Here is a 5,726-nt window from a genome sequence, read left to right as displayed (position 1 = left end):
CCACTTGGAAATTCATTAGTCTTTGTTCTGTGAAATTGTGTAAGAAGCACCTGGGTTGCTAGTAAGTCAGAGCCACATAAGCAGCCTGATTGCTTAGATAGTCAAAGCTGCTAAATTCCCCCGACCATCTTCTGACGCACTCACTCCCCTCATGGACTCCTTATTGCTTCTGCAGGCAGCCCTGTTAGCAAAGACCCTCTGACTCTTTGTGCTGGGGAAGCCCCCCACCCCCACCACAGAAGGGCCCCGAAGTTTTCACAGTTAAACAGTACATAGAAACAAGCAACATTTGTCCGTTTAGATATACTGAGATAGATAGGTGGTCTTCAAACACTTCATAGCTCTACAGAATATGTCCCTTAAGATATTTTAATAATAAAAGGCCTTTTATGATAGTGAGACAGTTCAGGTCCTGGCAGCACCCTCAATCTACTTCAAAGAAGATGCTGAGCACCGAAGAACCTCCTCATGGAGCTTGCTTCAAATGTGACAAAGCTAGCCACTGCGGGGGAAAATGCTCTTACCTCAACTGCTGACAGCATGCTGTCCAAACTGTGGTCAAGCAGGACATTAGGAAGTAGATTGTCCAACTTTGCCAAGACAAGGTAGGGCAGTCCTTCATAATTCTTGCTTCACAGAAAAGTTTGTCAGATGTTCTTGACCTGTAGGCTGAAGATGGATGCTCCAGTGAAACAGAGGAACCTTGAGTGACTGTCCAGACAGCCTAAAGTCTCTGTCATTTCTATAGTTTTAGAAGCTGCTTGCTCTGCACTTCCTGTTTACTTAGTTAATATTTATCTTTTTAAGGCCTCTCTGTTGGGGTTGAAGTATAGATAGTTTTAGTCTGACATATAAACTTAACTTGTTTAAGATTTAAGAAAATGTTTTAAGGTCTGAAAGGATTTTTTAGGTTGGTAATGTGAGTTATGAAAGTTAGATACAAAAGCTTGGACAGTGATGGAAAGTGATGAGGAGTCAGGGCTTTGGACTCTCCAAGAAAGCATAGACGACAGAATGCTTTCTCCAAATACAAATGGATTGGACATTGTGAATGTCATTCCTACCTGATAGTTTTCACAATTGTTTTTATTGTATATAGTTTATTCATGTTAGAGAAAAAGCCATTTATTGGACTAAAAGAGGGAGATGTTGGGGTAATTTCTGTACCCTAGTGAAGGGTGTCTCTGTATAGTCAATTGTTGATTGCTAAACTGGCAGAAAGCTGAGTACTGTCTGGATCTTGGTATTGTTAGTCTTATGAATCAATACCAAAACAAAGTCAATTTGTTTTGACTTTTTATTCACATCATATTTTGTGAACAGCCATCTTCCCTCACCATTTGACCAGCTTACCTCCCTCCCTAGGTGGTTGTACTCTAGAGAACACTTTAGTACACTTTAGTGTCAGTCTGTGTTTAGACTCTTACCTTTCAAATTAAATGTACACTTTCACAAGTTAGAGTACTTGATAGGTAGGGCCAAGCCCTTAGGGTACAATTTACTTTTGTTAGCAGCACAGAGAGGCTTCTTTTTTGATGCTGTAAAACTCTAAGAATTGCAGTTGCTTTCTTCAGACTTGCCTTGTCTGAAGCATTAAACTCATTATTTTCTTCACTAAACTGAATTTTTGTTTATCATTCTGGTCTGAATGTAGATCTCAGGACAGCAACCAATAACTTGCCACAGTTGTTACAATGTCTTAAGATTTTCTCTGACCGTTAATACCACCAGGTGAGAATAAGATCACCACTACAATTTTGAGCCATATTGAAGCAAGCTTGATTTTATTGTGGTGCACCCAAGAGCTGGCCAGTTACTGCCTCCTAAGTTGGATTAAAGAGAGCAGCCTCCAAATCCATTTCTTGGGCTCCCTTTAAGGAATAAAATCACAAGTAGTTACAATGCACATTTACAGAACACAATAGGCCAATTAAAACAAAAAATATTTTAAAAAATCTACCATGTGGTCGCCATGTGATTAGGCTGGGTCAGGAAGGGTCAGGGAGGGTCTGGTCTTCTCAAAAACAAGAGAAGGTCATGGGTTGGGGCAGGTCAGGCTCCAGGAAACAGACTATAAAACAGCAACTCAGCTTTTACAGTAAAAGGAAACTTATTTTAAATAATACAGCATAATGGCTTCTGCTTTCAAAATGGAGTTAGGCAGGTTCTTCAATTTGTTTTGACTTTTTATTCACATTTTCAGGACCCAGGCAGAAAGTAGCAAAGGGTTGTTTTGTTTTCAAAGAATCCTCATTCCCTCTAAGGCCTTGTGAGTTGGGATTTCACTCGTACTTGTCTTGGCATTCTGATTTTCTGAATCCCCACTAGCTTGACTTCTTCAGCCCTGCCTGTACATGCCCTGTACCTAGTGCTTCTCTAGCAGGAAGCTCCAAGTGCTGCCACAGACCAGTTCTGAAGGTCTAGAACTACATGGTGAAATCCATCCAAAAGCATTAGTATGCATTTCTGCATTACTTTTGACTTACTCTGACAAAATACCTAACAAAGGCAACTTACAGGTTTAATTTGTTTCACAATTTAAGGATTCAGCCCATCGTCCTCGGGAAAGGCATGCAGGCAGAAACAGCTAGCCACATTGTCAGAAAGCAGAAAGATGAATGCTTGTTTTCCACTTTCTTTTTTTTAATCATTTCTGTTCAATCTGGGATTTCAGTTAATGGAATGGTGCTATCCATATTCAGGGTTAATCTCTCTATAGCTTCCATGACCAAAGACACATTTTGGCAATTCCAATGTAGTTGACATGGAAAATTAGCCATCACAGTAGCTATGAGGAAGGTACATTATAAAATATATCAACATTCAGAGGGACTGATAAGATGTACTACTAATAATTAGATTATATAACAAAAATCTGAGAACCTAAATTCAAATTTATTAAGGGATAACATTGCTTACATGTGAAATGTACTATATTTGTGTCTATGAATACTATAATAAGGATTCAAAATCACTAAAGCATATTAAGGTCATCTATGGTATGGAAGACAAGAATTATGAGGATAATTAAAAATTAGATCTTTAATTACCTGCATCAGATAACAGTTTTGTCCTCCAACCAATTAACCTTTTCCCTAGAGTTGTCTTGCTTGAATTTCAGTCAGTTTTTGTACTTCCTGTGTAAATACTGAAAGCATACCAAACTAGATCACTGGGTTGAATAAAACAGACACTCATGCTGACTTTACTGTTTCAAATGTCATCTCATTTTCTTATGAATGTCATAGTGAGGTGACACAACTGCTCTGAAAGGTCAGACTATCCAAATACCTATGAATTAGGAAAAACCTCATTTTCTTTTGTTAAGTCAAAAAACTCATAGATAAAAATCTGCCAATCTCATTTCCAAGCAAAATAACCACCCTTCTCAGTTGTATTCACCTATAACAAGTACATTTATTATGTTTGGAAAGGGAAACATGTAAAGCAACTTAATGCCCATTTAACCAACCTACTAATTAGCTGACACTCATTTCCTGCTGACTGATTTCTAAGATACGCAAAGGTTTTCAGTGAGTGCACGCCCTCCACTCCCACTCCCACATGCACCTGTGATGTGTGTACCAAAGCTTAATTATGTGGCTGCAATGGGCTGAATATGTCCATCACAAACCTCCAAAATATGATCTTGGAAATAAAATCTTTATTAATGTAATTAAGTTCCGAAAGAAGCCCATGCTGGATGGGGGGGTGGACAGTAACTTTACACCCTAAAAAAGGACAGAGACACACGATTAGGATTACATTTCTACAACAAAACAAAACAAAAAATGATGAATGAATGGTGCCACCAGAATCTGAGGGTGACCAAAGAACAGAAGGACTTTTCCTAGAGCCTTCAGAGGGAGCATAATCCTGCTGATACTGTGGTTTTAGGCTTCACATCAGAAGTAAGAGAAAAGATATTTGGTGTTCCAAGTAACCCAGTTAACAGTAACTTGTTACAACAGCCCTAGGAGACTATTACAAATTAATTATGCCAGTGGGATATTTTATCTTGATTGTATAAGCTATGACTACAGAGCTGCAGTCTTCTTGACAGCTAAACTGAATACTGTGGATTGACTAGATAAAAAGAGCATTGCCTTTTAAAAATTTTTTTATTATTAGTTACATTTTATTAACTCTGTATCCCAGCTGTATCCTGCTCCCTCATTCCCTCCCAATCCCACCCTCCCTCCCTCATCTCCTCCCTGTCCCTTCCCAAGTCCACTGATAGGGAAGGACATCCTCCCCTATCATCTGACCCTTTTTCATCAGGTATCTTCAGGACTGGCTGCAAAGTCCTCCTCTGTGGCCTAGCAGGGCTGCTTCTTCCTTGGGGGTGGGGAGGTCAAAGAGCCAGCCATTGAGTTCATGTCAGAAAGTCTGTTCCCCTTTCTAGGGAAACCCACTTGGTTACTGAGCTATCACGGGCTACATCCGAGTAGAGGTTCTAGGTTATATCCATATACGGTCCTTGTTTGGAGAAATAGTCTCGTAGAAGACCCCTGTGCCCAGATATATTTGGTCCTCGTGGAGCTCCTGTCCTCTCCAAGTCATACCAACTCCCCCTTCTTTCATATGATTCCCTGCACTCTGCCCAAGGTTTGGTTATGAATCTTAGTATCTGCTTTGATACACTGCTAGGTAGAGTCTTTCAGAGGCCCTCTGCAGTAGGCAAGCATTGCCTTTAAACAAAAAAGATAAATATTAAAAAAATACTACTGGTTTAATATGAGCAAAACCTTACTGAAAATGGGGAAGCAAAATAAAATCTACATGAATGTTGCATGTGCTTTTACCAGTCAGGAGTCTTACCGGGAAGGGTCTGTGCAATCGCTACTGGGGAACATAGATGCACCCTGAAAAGTGAGACAAGACCTAGATCCTATGGGAAATATTGACTAATTAAGAGTGTTTGGATTTTAAGTTAAAGTGTGTAAGGCTTTATGATAGCCTGTTTTAAATCACTTTCAAACCAAACAAGAGGGTTCTAGCACTATTAGAAACAAATTAGTAATATGCAGGGTCAATCAACTTTACATGTATAGGTCATTTATTTCAATTCTTTTAAACTTTGCCACTTCTTCAGTCTTGACTCTTCAAATGATGATGATTCTGGTGATAATTTTCTGCTGTACAATTTTCTTCTGACACGGCTATACCTGTGCAACCTCAAAGTTTACCTGGTTGAAATCCTGGGCATTTTCGGAAGAGATGCACGTCCCATTCCACAGACATATTTCCTAGCATTCCAAAATGCGATTTCTTTCTTATTCAATTAGAAATGACATTATCAGTATATCTTATCAAAATTTAAAGATAAGTGTGTCTGTTTGACATCTTTATATGTGTGTGTTTTGTTACAGACCTCAGTCAAGCTTTAGAGAGCCCTTTACCATTCATTTTCTACCATCTCCTGTTTAGCTCTATTGTATAATGTGGCAGAGACACAAAACTATGTTTTGAAAACAAACTACTATTGGATATTGCTGACACTTGATTGAGTCAGTTCTGCCTTAATGCCCTTCTAATTGAAGAACCACAGGTAAGCTAGAGACAAGAAATAATTTATTTTTATCTACAGCTTTTCTGAAAAAATAACAAAACAAACAAACAAAAACAAGATAGAAGAAAGCAGCAACTATGTATCAGTTAAAACTTAAAACGAGCATGATCTCTTAAAAAACAGCAAAAACAAATAAATTAATGGCTCAAAAGTA

This window comes from Meriones unguiculatus, chromosome 3 (assembly GCF_030254825.1).
Source record: "Meriones unguiculatus strain TT.TT164.6M chromosome 3, Bangor_MerUng_6.1, whole genome shotgun sequence".
In the NCBI taxonomy this organism is placed as follows: Eukaryota; Metazoa; Chordata; class Mammalia; order Rodentia; family Muridae; genus Meriones; species Meriones unguiculatus.
This window is presented reverse-complemented; position numbering follows the sequence as displayed.